Below are 19,262 nucleotides of genomic sequence, written 5' to 3' on the forward strand. Positions count from 1 at the left end.
CTTCGTGCAATCGCAGAATAGGTCAGGTCGGAAGGGACCACAGTGGTTCCATCTCCCGGCTCAAGCAGAATTACCCAGAGCACATGGCATGGGATTGTGTCCAGACAGTTCTGGAATATCCCAGTGAGGAGACTCCAGACCCTCTCTGGTCTCTGTTCAGTGCTGGGTCACTGCCCAGTACAGAAGCTCTGCCTCCTGTGCAGGTGGAACTTGCTGGGATCAGTCCCTGCCCGTTCCTCTGGTGCCATTGCTGGGCCCTGGAGCAGAGCCTGGGCCCTGCTCTGCCCTCCCTGCACACAGGGACACTCAGGGATGAGGTTCCCTCTCAGGATCTCCTCTCCAGGCTGAACAGCCCCAGCCCCCTCAGCCTTTCCTGGGCAGGGAGATGCTCAGTCCCTTCATCATCTCCAAAATCTCAGCACTCCAGATATTCCCCATCAGGGCTGAGCAGAGATGCAGGATCACCCCTCTGGCAATTCTCCTCCTAATGCATACAGGATTCCTTTCACCTTTTTGGCCTTGAGGGCTCATGAATGCCACCAACCCCTCACCACTGCCTTCACTGCTGGCGCTACCCCACATCCCTGCCCTGCTTCCTGGCATAAAATCCTCCTCTTCCTCTGGGTCTGGAGCACAAAATAAGGAAAAGCTGAGGGGGCTCATGTTGGAGCCTTCCTCAGAAAGAAAGGGTGATTGCACACTGGAACGGGAACTCAGAGACAGTGGACTCACCATCCCTTGGAGGGATGTTCAGCAAAGGCTGGACCTGACACTTAGTGCCAGGCCTAGCTGGCATGGTGCTGTCTGGTCAAGGTTGGACTGGATGATCTGAGAGGTCTTTTCCAACCTCACCATCCCCTTGGCCAATGTCATTAACATCATGCATGTGTTTGTGGGCTTGTGCACTGCTTTTGAAAGTTTATAGGGTAGGGGTCTTTTTTGTTGGGTGGGGGTTTTTTCTCTTCAGATGCATGTAGGAAAGTGCTCCAAGCTATATCAGGCTGCCACTGTTTAGGTTTTTGTGGGAAACTCAGGAATGAGTGAAACAACTACTTAGAACTGAAGCAATTTAAAGAAAAACCCTGACCTTGAGGCCAAAAGGACAAGTAAACATAGTCTGGTTTTGATGAAAATCAGTGAATATAACACAGCAGGGCTCTCTGAAATGAAAATATTCCCTCTTCCTTGCTGCAGACATCCTTTTATGAGTGGTTCCAAATGAGCTGTTTCAGCCAAGCTCAGGACAAAATTAGCCTACAAAGAATGTCAAGTATTTCCAGGAGTCAGCTTTTGCTTAGCATCTTTCTCATGGCACAGAAAGGGAAAATGAGTCAGATCATAAGCACTAAAGACAGAACATAAAGTCTGACTGTGTAAACAAATATATATATCACATAATAAAATGTGATATACTTGTTTATACACTCAGACTTTTTATTATGGTATTTTATCTGCTTCACTATACTTTGAGGCAGGTGCTTCCATTTTTTTCAGCTGCAGAACTGGGAATGTACAAGTCATAGTCAGAATTTCCTTAAAGCAGGTGCAGTGTTCTGCTGACAAATGGCCCCATGGTACTATCGTTAAAAGGAAAATTTATTTTTTATAAAATTACAACCTTTCTACACCCCCGGGTTTAAGGTACTTAACAAGAAGAGGAAGTTTGGGACAGAAAGGAAACATCAACCTTAGAGTTTGAGGTCACTCACAATAAAAATTCAGAAAATAACTTCCATGAGAATGAATTATCCTCATGTGTCTAATGTATCACTTTTTCCCACTTCCTTTGTAGAGCTATGTGCTAAAAAAAGAAGGATAAAGCATAAGAGGAATTATAAACTTTATCTGATGTAGCAGTTTTTACTTTTTTAAACACTACCACAAACCTAAGTTTGCATGAACAAGAGGTGAGAAATAAAACGTCCACAGTGTGCATGTTTACAGAGCATTGAAGGATTCCATGTTGCCTTCTTTCTGAAAGCTTTTTTCTGGGAGTTGGCCAAATCTCATTCCAGTTCATATTCCCTCATGCCAACATAAAGCTTCTTTCGCCCTCCCTTCAGCCTAGAACAGGTGAGCAAAGCCCTGATTCTTGGTCCTTACACTGTGGGCAGGTAAGATACCGGCTTTGTGAAATTCTGTTTTATTTCAACCTGCCGTGATAACTCTGGCCAGGGCTGGCTCAAAGCGTGAGTACAAAACCGGAGTTTTATTCTGAGCCCATCTGCTCCAATGATAATGCACCAGCATCCTCTGGTCTTGTGCTCCATCCTCCATCCTCTTTCCAATACCAGTGAGGCAGAAATGGGGTGGCTCCTGCGGGAGCCCCTGTGGCTGCTGAGCCCGAGTCTCTTTCTCTGTGGGTACCTGTGATGCTGCTGAATCCCACAGCTGCAGCCTGAGCAGTTTTCTGTCTAAAGCTGGGCTGTGGCTGTGAGGTGTGTGGCACTGGTGCTTGTATCTGCCCCAGGCTTTGTTGAGTTTGACAAGACTTCACGGCGCTAAGGTTTGCAAAGGTGCAAGAGTCTGCTCATGTGTGACTCGGAGCAGCATGGGGACCCATATTTAGCATTCTCATATGAGTTGGCAGTTGTAGTACATGTAAAGAAAATACATCTGTGCCAGGCTATTGACTATTTTCACTCAACTGTTAAATCACGTGACTACTTCATTTCTTTTCTCTGTGCTCTATGTCTGTGACATGTGCTAAATGCTTATTTACTGAAAATTGCCTTCTAAATCACCTACAATGAGTTCCATTCTCTCTTTCCACTTCAGTAAAAGCTGAAAAATTTAATGAGCCATTTTCCTCGGATATTAGTCAATAATTGGAATTTATGCAGTCCTTTGAAAATAGTTTTACTCACATTCGGATAGATACACAGGGAACGCTGGCTCTTGCTTTTTATTCAGACCCTCTCTTCAGTTCAAGGTGTGGAGAATTGATATTCTGACTCTATGGAATTATAAAAGTGCATATTTGTTTCAGAGTATTTTCAAATCCAATTACGTTCCCAAAATAACACAGTCATCTCACAAATTTGTTCAACAAAACTTATTTAAATGAAATTTAACATTTTAAGTGTTTTATGATTGAGCTTAATGGAATATCTGAATTTCTACCTTGCTTTTGAGAGAGGAAGAGTTGTGACATACTTGCAGATCAAGATAATATCCACTGTTAATGTCAGTAACTGCTATAATTTAATTTTACAAGAGAGATCATTGTATAGTTCCTGCTATGCAGGTTGATAACACAAGATAAGTATGATACAATTTGTGTGATACAACCACTGGAACTGATTTCTTTTCTCACAAAAAAACTAGTAATAATGAGACTCTGTCCCTTGTACTGCTACAGTGAACATTTCACTTGACCTTTTTTGCCACTGTGGTCATCTCAATATTACTCCAGTATTTCCAAATAAAGAAACCCAAACCAGGAACTTTCAAAGCTTCTCTCTAGAATGGAAAAAAATAAAGGAACTGACTTTAAAAAAAAAAAAAAAGGAAAAAAAAAGGAAAAAAGTGTGTCAGCTGTTACCACACAGTGGTTTCATGCACATTTGAGTGGCACATGCACTGCAATAATTGTACATTCCCCTTTAACCAAATTGTTTGCTCCCAAAAATTTCAGCTGAGTTGGTTTTTCATGCTTTTAAGTCTCTAATGCATTTTTCATTGCAGCAACTTCTTGCACAATGACATCCATAAAAATTGACTGGAAGCAAACAGCTTCTAGCCCTGAGGAGTTAAACAGTCTGGATGGTAAAATTTCACCTTTTCTTTTCAGCAGCAGCTCCTGCCAGGTAACAACAGTACTGAAAAATAGGATTGTGTTGAGAAGTTTAAAATTATTTGGATGAACAAACTCCCTCTGCTGGTTTGAAGCAGCAGCAGATATATTTCATTTAAAAACATACAATCTGGGAAAATATGAATTCAAAGCACACACTATTTTTCCCTTCACTGCATAATCAGTGAAGAGTGAATCTGTTTATTCCACAGAAGGAGACAGGACTCTTATTTAAAAAAATAGGGGAGAAAATATAAAACCACATAGCAGTTCTTTTGTAAATAAAAATTGTATCAAAATGCAGATTTTCAAGCAAGGGTGAAAAGAAGTTTGCATACTAATATTGAACCTATGTTTTTTTTTAACCTGTTGTGAAGGCAGTTGCATAGAGCCTGTCCAGGGAAGGGAACAGAGCTGGGGAAGGGTCTGGAGCACAAATCTGATGAGGAGGAGCTGAGGGAGCTGGGAAATGGGCTCAGCCTGGAGAAAAGGAGGCTCAGGGGGATCTTCTGGCTCTGCACAACTCCCTGACAGGAGGGGACAGCCAGGTGGAGGGTGGGCAGAACAAGAGTACGTGGCCTCAAGCTGTGCCAAGGGATGTTCAGACTGACATCAGGAAGAATTTAATCAGTGAAAGGATTGTCAAGCACTGGAATGAGCTACCCAGGGAGGCTGTGGAGTCACCATCCCTGAAGCTCTTCGAGGAAGACTGGATATGGCACTCAGTGCTTTGGTTTATTTGGCATGGTGGTGTCCAGTCAAAGGTTGGACTCAATGATCTCGGAGGTCTTTACCAACTTGAATGATTCTCAGATTCTATCATTTTCTAAAGAAGCAAAGCAAACTTTGTTTTTCCTGTTCTTCCTAGCCACTGCAGACACTCCATGAGGGGACATTTAGCAGCTGCACAGGGCCACAGGATCACCCTTTGGGTACAGCACAGCTCCCTCCAGCCAGGCCAGGAGCAACTGCTCAGAGTCTGTCCTGCAGATGATTGCTGAAGGAGGGTGAAAAACTGTAACCAGCTGGACACAGCAAGGATCACCAGAATACAACCAGTAATATTAAGGAATTGTAGGGCCATTTTTCAGGAATCCTGTCCTAGTACCATATTTTTCAAGCCATGGAATGTGGGTCAATGGTGGTCTATAAGAAATCTTTAAGAACTGGTCTGCAAATAACTGCAAATGACTTTGTAAACCAACCATATTTTGCATTCTCACTCATTAAGCAAGCAACCAACCAAAATGAGGGAAATTTTATGGATGCCTGAAGTTTATCCTGACTTGATCTGTCTTTAACTGGAAACTGTTGTGGCAACTCCACAAACATGGTTTGTCTTTTATTGGTTAAAATCTTAGTTGGAAAGGTGGAGGAACATCAGCCAGCGGAAATAAATTCCTCTGTCCTTTGTTTCAACCATTCTTGATCTATTTTCTCCATTATTATCAACCCCGTCAGTCAATCATATTCTCTTTGCTATAATCAGTCCAGCTTTTACTAGTGAGTACCATTCCTTTTCCCTGTGTCATTCTTTTGCCACATGCCAAAAGCTCTGTGCTAGCTCCATTTTCCTGAGCTGAGAACAAGACAGGAAGCAAGGACAAGTTTCAGTTCTGTGGCCTCATTGTGACATATAGAAATACATCCTTCAAATAGCACCTCATGTTGGTTTAAACATTGTTGTAGACGATAACTTGTCCTGTACTAAATATTTTTAAAGTTCTGAATGAAGTGTTGGAAATGTCACTCCTGCACAAATATGAAATAAAGTACTTGTAACTGTTGAATTTTGAGAGAAGAGAGCTGGAGGAGAGGGAGATGTTTATGAAATTCAGGCTAAGTACAGGCAATGATTAATCATGTTTCTGCCATGAAGCCATTACAGCAGCAATCTGAAAGAGGAGTTGCCTACCCCGATGACAACTGTTATGTTTTTTCTTTTACCTCTCTTCTGAGGATGCAATTCATTTATACAGGGCTACTACAACTAATTAAAACAAAGCTGCAAATAGCAGGGAGTGTGTGGAGCAGCTCCATCGACATTATGCTGATAAAAACCAGTTCACATGGACATGCAGTCGTTAACAGTACAACCATATGTGTAGCTGTGTGTTTCAAAGATATTCTGTTTGATTTGAATGCAGGAGAGTTTTCATCTCACAGTTTGTGCATCACACTGTACTTAAGAAGAAGGAGAGAAAAAGTAAACTTGCTTTTCACTGGTTTATTTTTTTTTGGTCTTCTCTAATAAACAACCATCTACCTCCTTCCTTTCTAGGTACATTTGGCATTTTGCATTTGCATTATGTCCCTTTGGCAGCCTCTGTTTGGGATTTCCTTATATTAACATTTAGCACAAAGGAATCTCATCTTCAGGGTCCAATGGGCTAATGGTTTCCTTCGGCATCTGAATAAATCAACAGCTGTGGCCTTCAGCCATTTTGTTTTTCCAAAATAAAAGTAAGGGGAAGCTGCTTGTTGTTGTAGCAGTTCTCACACATGCTCTGTGAGCAGGATACAAAGCCTTTTTTCTGCAGAGATGACTTCACACAAAACATACAGCATTAGCAATGTAATTTTCCCCTCACTCCATCAGCCCAACTTGAAGTGATCAGAAGATACAAAGTTTGCTCAAAAGTCAGTGAGTTTTATTAAAACATTTGATACATAAATACTGGTATGACAGTAAATGCACACACGTTATGTGTGTGCCTGCATTTCTGTGCCACAGGCAGGATGATGGTATCAACTGAAAGTGCCTGTTTTTCCAAAACAGTCACTGATACCTGTACAAGCCCTTTGTGCTGGAAATGTGGCTCCCAACAGCAGCTGAGGCACTGACATAGCATCTGGAATGTGTCACTCTTTGACACTGAATTTCTCTTTCTGGCTCTCTCACTCCTGTGCTGGTTCTGCTGCTCATCTGATGGTTGTGCTCAGTAAGTTCAGTTTCAACATCCAGCAGGAAAATTTAAAGCAGGGAATTGTTAGTCTTTAGAGCAGTGTGGAGTTGTAGTTGAGCTATGTCTGATTGGAATTTTTTAAATTCCAATTAAAACCAGTCTCTCACCAAAAGGCTGGATAAGGTGCAGAAACTCTGCACAAACTACTTGCACTCAGGAACTATGGAGCCTTTAGGAGAAAGGGATGTGCAGTTACCTGTAAATTGACATTTTTCTGTATTGACTTGCCTAAACTGACAATGCCATGAGCAGGGTGCTCCCATCAACACCCCAGGCTTCCATGGAGAGGCCAAGACAAAGCAGTGCAAACACACTTCATGCCTTGAGCTCAGCACAAAGCCTCTTCTCTCTCCATCCTCCAACAATGTCAGATTGTCATTAATTTTCTTGAAACTGGCAGCCTTTTTGTGAGTGCTGTTCAGCTGCTTCTGGGTTTATAAATAGCATTCCCAAAGGGCAGTCATTCTGTATGTCTGTGGAAGTGCCAGAGTGGACCAAATTCTATAATAAAACACTGATTTCCCCTGACAATTATACACCCTCGCCTTCAGTTACACCTGCTAAACTCTGTGTGCTTCTAGAGTCAGTAGATGCTTCTGTGAGGTGTACAATTATTTCCAGCAAGCTACTAAATTTTACAAAATTGTATTTCCTGCATTTTTGGTTCTGAAAGTTATTATGTAAATAACAACTGACAAAACCATTAGGCAGTACCACAAGGAAAATATTGCCCACTGCTAGAAAGGACACACATTTCTCTCTGCTTGACTCCAGAAAATAAAACCCTAGAGATTATTCTTTTCTGTTATTAAAAAAAAAAGTCAGAATTATTATTGGATCTATTAAATATGAAATATTTTCAATTAGAAGTGTAAGCTCTCTCCTTAGTAAGGTACTTGTGACTATGAAGAAGGGCCCCTTGGCAACACTTTGAAGGCTTTCACTGATTATTTTTTGTTGTTGTTATGCAAAGTAAGAAGTTAGATGTTTATCTACATTCCTGCAGGCTTGTATATCCTCTCCCTCGGGGCACTGATGTCTGCTGCCAAGAATACACATCAGGTTTTCTAGAGAGGCAGCAAACTGAGCCAAATAACAGACTGAGCACTACAGAAGCACCTGATTGCCTTTTATTTTCTCTCCTAAGAAGTTAAAGTATTGGGGATTAATCATTTTACTACAGTGTATTCCTACAAAAGCAGCAGAATGAGAGTTTTCTGTTTCACTCATTGGCTACAAGTGTAAATTTTGACTCTGTATTCCCACTTTGACTGTTACCAAAATCTGAGCCTGAAGGGGGAAAAGCAGCTCCCGTTCTGCTTTCTGAGCCAGTGAAGTTAGAGATGCAAACAGAAGATTGGATTTACAGCCTGACATGTAAAATGTTTCTGAATTCCCATTTCAAGTGGGATGGTGAATTGAGAGTGTTGCTACTTCTCCTGATAAATGTGCGAAGAACTGCAAGTTTTTTGTGTGCAAAGGAAAACACCACAAAGGAATTAATACAGAATAGTTTATTGCATTTTTGGACTCGCATTTGCCCACCAGAAAGTGCAGAGGGGGTGTGTGACAGAGAAGGGGAATGTTCTCCAGCATGTCCCTGAGTTGCCAAAAGTGTATCATCAAAAGTTTTTGGAAATCTGAATGTTTTTTCTAAGGAAGCAACAATTAACTAACTTATCAGCTGATTTGTCAGTTGATTACCCACAAAACTGGGCATGGGTAACACATACTTATCCTACCAAAAGCTGAATCCTTTAGCTGGCGCTCTCCCAAAAACACCCACTCAGAGAAGGGTTTGCAGACACGATCTTTGATATTCTTTTTCACTTCTCCATCTGTGTTATTTCTAGCCCAGACTGGAAAATCAGCATCTCTTCTTCTATCTAATTTGTCCTTATGCCTTGGCCCTTCACATCAATTTTTTTCTTTTTCAGAAATTCATGTTAATAGTTATTCCAGAGCTCCTGCTGTACTCAGGAACTCCCAGTCTCCATTCGTTACCTTTTGTCACAAACAAAAGGGAGAAAAAGAGGGAGAGCAACAGTTTTGTTTAAACACATTGGTCTGCTAAAAGATTGTATTTTTTGAGTGAGCTCCTAGAAGATGGAATTGGTCTGAGAAAAAGGCAGACAGCAACATAGCATTGAAGGGAGGAAATTTCCTGTTTCAGCCCTTTTTTCCACCATAGAATCAGAGCTCTGTCGTGTGATATCACCATTCCAAAATGTATTCTTATTTCAATTTGTAATTAGGGCAATTTGTGCAATGAATATTTGAAAAACACTTGCTTCTGGGGAAAGAAAAATGCTTTAAACATTCCATGTTTTTCTTCCAGTGCTTATGTTTGTCTCATGACATGTTGATAAAGACCAGATTTAGGGAGTTTAGTTCTTTTAAAACTTCTCTGACATCCCAGGTGACTTCTCTGTGATCCCTTTTCTTCTCAATGAGCAAAAAAATCCGAGTGTCATTGACTGGAATATTCTTTTGGATTTTTAGAGAAACGGTGAGGAGAGGCTCGTTTCATTTGCTTTTAGGTGCATGCTCCAGCCACCCTGCTGATGCAGATTCACTTGACAATCTGTGGAAAGCAAGAAGCAGGCTCTGATGGGAAACAGTTCATCAGATCCTCAAGTAAGTGCCTGAATGATAAAAACCCTGGAGAGGTGTCAGCATCTTTCTGGTGGTTGCAGAGGGGAAACTCACAACCACCTTAGACTTTGACAACTAAAGTTTGATAAAGCAAATGCCATCATAAAAATTCCTTCTGCAGCATCTCTGTGTTGATTTTGCCTTTAGGTTCTGCTAAACCTCTGTTTTCCTTGCAAACAAAATCAACAGTCAGTTCAGACAATCCAGAATTAGATTTAGTTCGTGACTAAAGCTTACAAGCAGCACTGCTCAGAACCAGTAGACACAAAATGGTGGTGGGTGTGCTTAGACTGGAAACTAGAAAAGAGAGATTATAGCAGAGCACTGCCATGATATTCTGGAACAACATTCATACAGGAGTTTGGAGAGAAGTGACATTAATGGTTCTCAGGATGAAGCTTGTTCCTTTTATGTAATGAATTATTATTCAGTGATTTGCTTTGATAGCAGGAAAAAGGACTTGGTTCCATTATTCCCTAAGTTCCTGTATTAACATACACACATATAGAATGTATGTGTGTGCGCTGATACAGCTATTTATTTATCTTTTAGAAGTCCTGGGTATGAGGGTCAGGTTTTTGCCAGTCCCTGGAAAATAAAGGGGACAGGCGTCTGTGTACCTTTATAGGCTGATACAATGTACAGCACGGCTTTCACAATTCCCAATTTGCCAAACATCCAGGAGTAACTCCAACACAGCACACAGGTGCCAGAGCAAGCTCAGCAGTGCCAAATCTGAGTCCTGGTGACAGCAGTCATGGTAAAGATCTCAACGAGCTGGGCAGTCTGCAGTCTGAAGTCATAACATGGAAGGATGGAATTGTTTAGGTTGGAAAAGATCTCTGAGATCATCCAGTCCAGCCTTTCACCCAGCACTGCCAAGTTCTCACAACCACTAAACCATGTCTGCAAGGGCCACACACACTCATATTTTAAATATCCCCAGGGATGATGACACATGGGTAGCCTGTTCCAATGCTTGACAACCTTTTGAGGAAGAATTTTTTTTCATAAAATCCAATCTAAACCTCCCCAGTGCAACCTGAGGACATTTCCTTTTGTCCTGTCACTTTTCACTTGAGAGAACAAAGCCTCACTTGGCTACAACCTCCTGTCAGGGAGATGTAGAGAGTGAGAAGCCTTCCGTCTTTCCAGGCTAAACACCTCAAGTTCCCTCAGCTGCTCCTCATCAGACTGGGTTTATTAATGGGTTATCACAGTCCCATTTTCCCTCTGTTTCTTTTTCTCAGGAAGAACAGCCTTCAGATTGCCAGAAGGGCATCCTTAGAGGGGCAGGTAGAGGCACAGACCTGCAGTAATCACTACAAACCTCTCCTGGTGGAAATGGAAATGGAAATGGAAATGGAAATGGAAATGGAAATGGAAATGGAAATGGAAATGGAGAGGAGAGGAGAGGAGAGGAGAGGAGAGGAGAGGAGAGGAGAGGAGAGGAGAGGAGAGGAGAGGAGAGGAGAGGAGAGGAGAGGAGAGGAGAGGAGAGGAGAGGAGAGGAGAGGAGAGGAGAGGAGAGGAGAGGAGAGGAGAGGAGAGGAGAGGAGAGGAGAGGAGAGGAGAGGAGAGGAGAGGAGAGGAGAGGAGAGGAGAGGAGAGGAGAGGAGAAAGGAAAGGGGAAAGGAAAGGAAAGGGGAAAGGAAAGGGGAAAGGAAAGGGGAAAGGAAAGGGGAAAGGAAAGGGGAAAGGAAAGGGGAAAGGAAAGGGGAAAGGAAAGGGGAAAGGAAAGGGGAAAGGAAAAGGAAAAGGCTGAAATCAAGAACTAAAATTTTGTCTCAGCTTTTGTTGTCATCCCACAACACTGAGTTACCACCCCAGGAGTGGTGCAGCAGTGCTGTTTGACAGCTGCTGATTAACCCCAGTGTTTGAGCAGCAGTGACAGTGCCATACACAAGTCAGACACTTGTACTGTCTCCACTTGTGCAAGCTGTGGCCTAGAGTATCTGTTTCTGTGAGGCCACCAATCCAGCACCTGCCACAAGTGTCTAGTTGAGAGCAAGGGAACAAAGGGAAGTCCCAGTGACAATCTTCCAGCTGCAATCCCAAGGAAGTGTCACAGGAGGACAATAGAATGCCTCTTCTGCAATGAATGAGTGGGTGTTATTACGAGACACATAAAATATGCGCAGGCTTGAATTTCACCCATACCAAAGAGAGGAAAGAGACACAAAATATGTCTAATTTTTCTACTCTCTGCAGTTTTGCTCTACAAGGTCCTTGAAGAAAGTCACAGTGGGATGAGTGTCATGGCAGTACCTGGTAACAGCATCGTAACTTCCATTAGAAAATGTGATGCATGTGATGTAGCAATCACATTCTCCCAGGCTGCATTTGCAGGGAGGGAGGGAGAAAGAAAACAAGAGCCATTATGTCATTTTTATATGGTGACTTCTTTTCTTAGAAAATGAGAAGACTTTTATTCCTTCTTTTTATTTATTTTTGTCAGTACAACAGCACTGCCCTATGCAGTCCCCAGTCTCCTATTCCTCTGCTGTGGTGCCTTTCATGTGTATTTGGGGTTTTTCAACAGCTTAATCTCCCTTTGCCCATACCATTTTTCTCCTTGTCATCCTCACCTCCACATACACTATTCATTTTTGTTTAAATTGTGTATCCATTTTTTTTTGCTTTCTATAAAACCATTTACAAAAGAGTTGGTATCTAATCCAGAGGTCCGTTCTGTGTGTCTTGCCATTTGTAGGAAATGCTGATAATTTTTGTAATAAACTTCAGGATGAGACTTGTCTTTGAAGTACCAGCTATTCACCTGCTGCCTAACCTTCTCAAGTTGTTCCCCAAAGAGGTTGTAACAGTCACAAGTGTGTTATAACTGCCTGTATTTTTGACTGTCTAATTTAGTAAATCACCTGGTTTTCATACAGTCACCTCTACCCCCAGTTTCAGACACTGCACATGGGAGCACAGCCTGGTCCAAGCAGCAGTGGGGCAACACCAGAGCAGGAGAATAGAAAGCCCCAGGTCTGGGAAGGCAGAGGAGCTCCAGGCACAGATGCAAAGCAGAGAAGCTGAAAAGACAGGAGGTCAGAGAGAGGAAAAGGCTGATAAGGAGTTGTAGCCCACACTGCAAACACAGCCCAGGGAAACAAAAGCCTTCTCCAGGAAATGAGCACAAGTGTTGGAGAGGAAACTTACCTCACACAAAGGCTTTGTATCAGCTAGATCTGAGCTAAGCCTTGGAGACAAAACCCTGAAGTCTAAAGAAGGGAGCTCCAGTCAGAAAGCTCTGAAAGGATGGCAGCCTGGAAGGAGGGAGCAAACAGCTGGAGTGTGGAAACAGGGAAGGCACCTAGGGAAATGGATTGATTTTCGTGTTTGAGGAAGCCATCTGGAAGATGTTGGATTTTTGTTCAAGTTCTCCATATTTGGAGAATTTCTGTTTAAAAAAAATAAAGAAAGTAAAAAGACACGAGAAAGGGGAGGAAATTACACAATTACTCTAACCCAAGAAAAGCCTGAGCCAATTCACCAAGCCAAAACAGGCCTGGAGTGACTGGTCTGATCTTTCACAGCTTGTAGCTTCAGGGCATTGAAAGTGCGTATTAAACAAGAGAGGAGGAACCACAGTAAGGAGAGTCTTAGGGGGAAATTGGGTCTTGGGTGGAAATGTTTGAAGAAGAGGAATAATGGTCAAAAAGGGACTGTTACTAGTCAGGAGAGAGAAGGAGCTCGGGTTGGCTGAAGGGTTGTTCAGAATTGAGTCATCAGCTTTTTTTATCCTGGGAGGAGAGACAGGGCTCAGAGTCTGCCCAGTGGGGTATTAGTACTGGAAACACAGATCCTGAAATTACAGAAGGAGACTTCAAATCATTTTCCTTTGTTTATTGCTTAACTTTGGGAGAAGTGCTCCTGGTCATTACATGCTATTTTTTTAATCTTCTCCACCTTTAACAAGTTGCTGTCCTTTTAAACACAGTGATTCATTAGAGTGATGGGAAAGGAAATTTTCTCAGGTGTCTGGGCTGGGGCTCAAACCAATCTTCACAACAGTCCTTCCCAGATAATCAAAACCAGCCCTTATGGCTGCCATCCAGGGCCCTCCAGAAATACTTCAGAAAAGCTGGGAGCACTTTGATGGTTTACTTGGCTGTTGGAAAAAGGCTGCAGCTGCATTAAGCACTGTGAAACACCTGTCCCCAAAAAACCTGCTCTCAAAAATCCAAAATGTGGGAAATGACATGGGCTACAGTTCTGCCCAGGGTCAAACTTTATTCCAAGGAGTACAAGAAAACAGTGCCAGTCCAGCCCAGGAAGAGAATCAAAAGGACTTAATGCAAGAAGAGGAATCCAGCAACAAGCAGATTTTAGAAAAACAGAGTTTAGCCCAGTAGGATCTGAAGGCTGCAGGTTACTTCTTCAAAATATAAACCAAAGCTTCTGAGTATAGTTTTTGCAAAGCGTAGTCAACCTATGACAGTTTATTGTTTTTCTGAGAAAGTTTCTTTGTGTCCTTGTGTTTTTTCTACAACAGATATTTATAGAAATTGTAGTCATAAAGTTGCTAAAAGCACTTCCTGTAGATTACATAAAGGTCTGTCTCCCTTCCAGTTTCACAAGGACCTCTTCACATGCTTCCCAAACTTCTGAGACCTTTTTTTTTTTTCTTCACAGAATAGAAGAACTCTCTGGCTGTTACCATACACTGTCCATGTGCTCAAGGAAAACACTTGCCCACAGTCACTGGCAGAGAGTAGTAACTGTGAATGGTTCACATTGTCAGTAGTAGTTTTTTTGTTGGGATTTTCAAATCTTTAAAATGTTTTCTTGAGCTGGTTTTTCTTCTGAAGTTATTTATTCAGATTCACCAGCGTATTCTGTGTTGTTCATTTTCCCTGGACAAAAATGCTTGTGATTGTGGACTCTCTTTAATATCCATCAAAATGTGTGCTTCCACCTCACTCAGTATTTTCACAGTGAAGTAGCTGTGCATCCTCTGCTTAGATCTGGGCTATATTCACCTTTATGGATGAGAACATTCTGGCATATACCCAGCAAAATTAAATGGTTTAGAATACAGAAATTCTGAAATAAATCTAAATTGCCTGTGTTAATTCTGTATCCAACTGAGCATAAAATGGTTGATTGCAGTGTTCAAGAGGAAAAACGTGAGATTAAAGAATTGATCTAATCTGCATTGTAGTTTGTTAGAAAATATCATGTATTTTAGTGGGCCTAAATATGCACGTTGCCTGGAGTTCAAAGGAAAGTGAAATCCAAGCAAAAGGTTTAAAAATGTGGAGAGCACAGTTGTATAGTAAACAATCCCATGAGCTCATGCTGTGCCCTTTCTTTGCCTGCCTTTGATGTTGGAGCTCCCATTTTAATTGTACAAACTTGGTCCTGCTGCTTGTTGGTGGGAGGACTTCTCATCAACTTTGTGCAGAAAAATGACTTTAGATTCTTGCATGCCTTTTTGGGACAATGAGGCAGTTTTGTACTTTTACTGTGTGATAGAATCCTAAATTCCCCCACGTAGGAAGGAAACAGAACCAGGGCTGTGTTGCACTGGATTTCTGCTCCAGGGACAGGAGGAACTGCACCCCTGTTTTCCATCTGTTGTCCTTTTTCCTCTCTTCACCAAAATAACAAAAGAAGACGAGCAATGGAGCAAAAAGGATCAGTGGGGGTACAAGGGGAAGGAGCAAAGGAAGGATCAGGGTAGAGAGCTTTACTGAGCTGAAATAGCACCATAAAATCTTGGAGAGGTTTAGGTTGTAAGGGAGCTTTGAAGTCTATGGCCCCTGCAATGAGCAGGGTCATCCTGAGCTACATCAGGTTGCTGAAAGCCCCATTGAACCTGACCTTGAATGTGTCATGGTGGTGGCAGAGAGGAGGTGGCTCTGATGCTTCCCACACTGTGCTGGTGTTGTAGCACAGTATTTTTGAGGGGAAATGGGATACCACTTCCCAAAATTCAGTGTCACCCATTGTGGATATAATGCTTCTCAAAGGTGTGTTATTAATTCTTACACAGAGAGCCATGGACACAAGATGTGTGATACATTGCCTGCTTTTCCCTAATTGCTAGAGAAGGACTTTGACACCAAGGTTCCCTCCAAGAAAGGAAGGAGAAACAACACAGAAGAATATTGGAAATAACTTTACTTGTTCAGCTTGCATCTTCCTCCACTCCCTCACATTCAGAAAATAACAACTTCTAAAGGTGGTGTCCACTAAATGAGTAATCCCTGACATGGCAATTAATTAATTAACTGAGGAGAAAAACTGTCTGAGGCTACTCCCAAGAGCAGACTAATGGAGATTGGCCCTAATCTGTACAGGTTGTTTTAGATTAAGGTTTACAGTGCTACAGAAAGGATTTAGAAAGTGCCAGTGGACATCCCTGGCTGCTGCCATCGTTTTCTCACAGGGGACAGAAAGCAATGGACCCAAGCAAGGAGCCCAGGGAAGTGTAAAATGCCTCGAGCAGGAGCTGCAGGCACCAGGGAATGGAGAAGCACTGGGAGGGGAGCAGAGGGGCTGCGAGCATTACCCAGCTCATTAGGGCTTCAACCACAGCTGGCAGCATCACACACTTCTAATTGAATCTGGAATCGAGGTGATTTCCCAACACATTGTTTTGCTCTTGAAACTTCTCCCTCAATTCCCCTTTTGCTAATTTATTAACAAATTAGGGTGTTTGCTGTAGCAGATGAAGCAACTTGCATTCACAACTGCACAACACTGGTTTAAAATTAGTAACAAGAAATGTAATAGCTCAAATACAGCGTGTCTACTTGGAGAGTAAACATGTCTTCAGTGTTAGCTCTGCTTTTAAAACAAACTCAGTAATTGCTTCCAGAGGTAAAACATTTGCAAGCTGTTATTACAGCACACATTCATTAAAGGGAAGAAAACACAGTTGTCTCTTCAGAGCAGGCAGATAGGAACAGGGAAAGCTGTGCTCCATAATTAATCTTCAAGAGCTGTCAGGTACCTGTACCTCTGACAACTCAACATTAAAACCTTATCTGTGGAGCATTCATCCATGCTGCTGTTTCCCAAGCCAGCAAAAGAGGTTGTGAATTAATTTCTGGGAAACACCATGGGTCTGTCTTCAAAAGCAAATAGCCCAGGGAGATGTAAAACATCTTGAGCAGACAACATAAACCTGCAAGTGATTTCAGGGTTTGAATGTTGTGTATTCTTCAAAAGCAGTGGCAGAGGAGGGACTGTGCCAGCTATCCCATGTCCTGACACAGAGATCTGTTTTTTCTTGAAGGTGGCTGTTGCACATCAGAGCCTGTGATCCTGCAGCTGCTAAAATTGACAGCCAGCTCCTTCACACCAGGATGGGTTGGACTGGGGGCTGTCTGCAGATAACAGAGGCAGCACTTTGCTTTCTAGAGATTTCTTTAGGGTTGTGCAATACAACATATCTCTGGCTTTTGTTGTTCACAGGAACATCCCTCACAGGCAGCAGCGCTTTCAGTCATGATTTTAGTTCAACTTTTCCTGTCCTTGACAGAATTTGGAACAATTTTGTACTAAAAATAAACAGGCCGGAAAAAATAACCAAAATAAAGGACTCAAGCAAAACATAAATCTGCATTGTTTCCCTCTCAAGGGATAATAATATGGTGATGTGGCAGCAGGCCACAGCAATAAATTGCCCCATATCTACCCTGCACACAGGCTGCATCAGAATGGCACATTTCTGTTCACAGGAGCACAACCTAAAATTAACTGTCAGGGGCTCCCTACCACAGCAAGCTTCGTTAAAATTCTGGTGCTTAAATGAAGAGCCTCACTAGCACTGAGCATCTGAAGCACACAGCCTGCTTTGGAGCTTCTGGCATTTTCAGTGGGAATGCTGTGCATGTGAGTCCCAGGGTTACTCACCAGTAAACACTGGTCTGGATTAAACCTCTCTGGATTTACAGTAATTTCACGATTATAAGCCGCACTGACTATAAGCCGCATCTCCAAGTGTTGGCAACTTTTCATTCTTTGTCCATACATAAGCCACACCTGATTATAAGCCGCATGTTACAACACAGAGTGTGATAAAAGGTATCTGTTCTATCACCATCTGTTGAGGGTGGGGGCAGTGATCCTTATCTCTGTGGGAGATACTCTGCTAATGGGCCATCCATTGAAACCAGGCAGGGCATTGTTCTTTATCTTTTCACACCCCATCCTTCCTCCAGCCAGTCATTTTCTGCTCATGGCCATTGAGTCCCACTGTGGCACTGATAAAATTACTGCATCCCATTGGGAGTTGCTCCAGCCAGGGGGAAGAGCCCAACATTTCTTACCAAGATAGAAACAGAGGTTTTGGGACACTAAGGGAGCCCCTTTCTCCACTGGACTCCAGAGGAAAACCGGATTTCTCCACATCACCACTGGACCTCTGGAGGGAAACTGCACCTTGTACAGGAGCACTGCTCCAACTGAGCCACATCTGTCACTGCAGGAGGATGCAGCCACCATGGAATGGGACTGCTACCAACACCCTGCCTGACAGGGTGTCAGGTTGTACTCTGACTGTGTCAGGGTTTGGGGTTTGTTTCTTTGTAGCACTGTATTTCTATTTTAATTTCCCTAGTAAAGAACTGTTATTCCTAATTCCCATATTTTTGCCTTGATTTCAAAATTACAATAATTTGGAGGGAGGAGGTTTACATTCTCCATTTCAAAGAGAAGTTCCTGCCTTTCTCAGTAGACACCTGTCCTCCAAACTAAAACAGCAACTTTTCGTTCTTTGTCCATATATAAGCTGCACCTGATTATAAGCCGCACTTTGGGTTTGGACCAAAATTTTAGTTAAAATAGTGCGGCTTATAATTGTGAAATTACTTTAATTTTTTGGCCAAGGCTACTTAGAATTTAGAAATTGGGCAAACCTCGGCAGGGCTGATTCACTGCAGATGTGTAAGGTGCACGCCCATGCTGTGATCCCACATCCAGGGGCAATGCCTACCTCTCGTAGGAGCCCTGCTGCCCAGATCTCCTGCCCAGGAGGAAGAGTTCATGTTACAGCTGCAGGTTTTCCTGATGTGCTTTGGATCCCTAGCAGGATTGCCTCAGCAAAGACTCCACCTCTGTTAAGGGAACGCCCCTGTGTGCCCATAAACATCCATGGCATGCAGCCACAATGCCTTTTTCTGGCTGGGATGGTGTTTATTTGGGGCTGCAGCCCCTGGGGGAATTGACTGCTGAATTGTTATGTGAATCTGTAAAGCCAAAATCTGGCAAAAAAGCAAAGAGAGATCTTCAGGAAGCTCCTACCCTTGTGAACATGCTGCTGGTGGTGACCATTGGGATATTGGTCTGGAAACTTCCCCATTCAGCCCTCAGAGAATTTGGGTTTTGTGAATTCTGCTCCTGAACTATCTGTTGCTACCATCTGACTTGCAGGTCTGTGTCAGGAACCTGCTGTGGAAAGGAAACAAAGATCAGATTTCCAGACTACTGCCCCTGTTTCTGCCATCTTCCACCCTCTTGTGCACAGGTTCAAAGAAAAAATATTGTAGGAAGATATTCTTTGACCAGGAGCAGCACCATATGGTTACCCTGGCTCTCTTGCACTCCTTATTATCCAGAAGGAGCCTCTGCACAGAGGAAGGAAATTTTATAATGATTGTCTGCAAGGATTTCCAGCAATCAGAAATCATGGTCTGCAGGGATTATTTGGTTAATTGTGAAAGGTGTTTCATTTGTCCTGCCACAGAGGAAGCTCAGTGACTCACTGTTTGAGGTATAACAATGATTTTTGCCAGATCAACTTCCCACAAAAGAGAGCATTTAGTGTAAACAAATCACTTACTGTGGAGCAGGACTGGTTTGCAGCGCAAGAGAGGACAGAATTGACT

Source organism: Catharus ustulatus, chromosome 3, assembly GCF_009819885.2.
Source record: "Catharus ustulatus isolate bCatUst1 chromosome 3, bCatUst1.pri.v2, whole genome shotgun sequence".
NCBI classification, from domain to species: domain Eukaryota; kingdom Metazoa; phylum Chordata; class Aves; order Passeriformes; family Turdidae; genus Catharus; species Catharus ustulatus.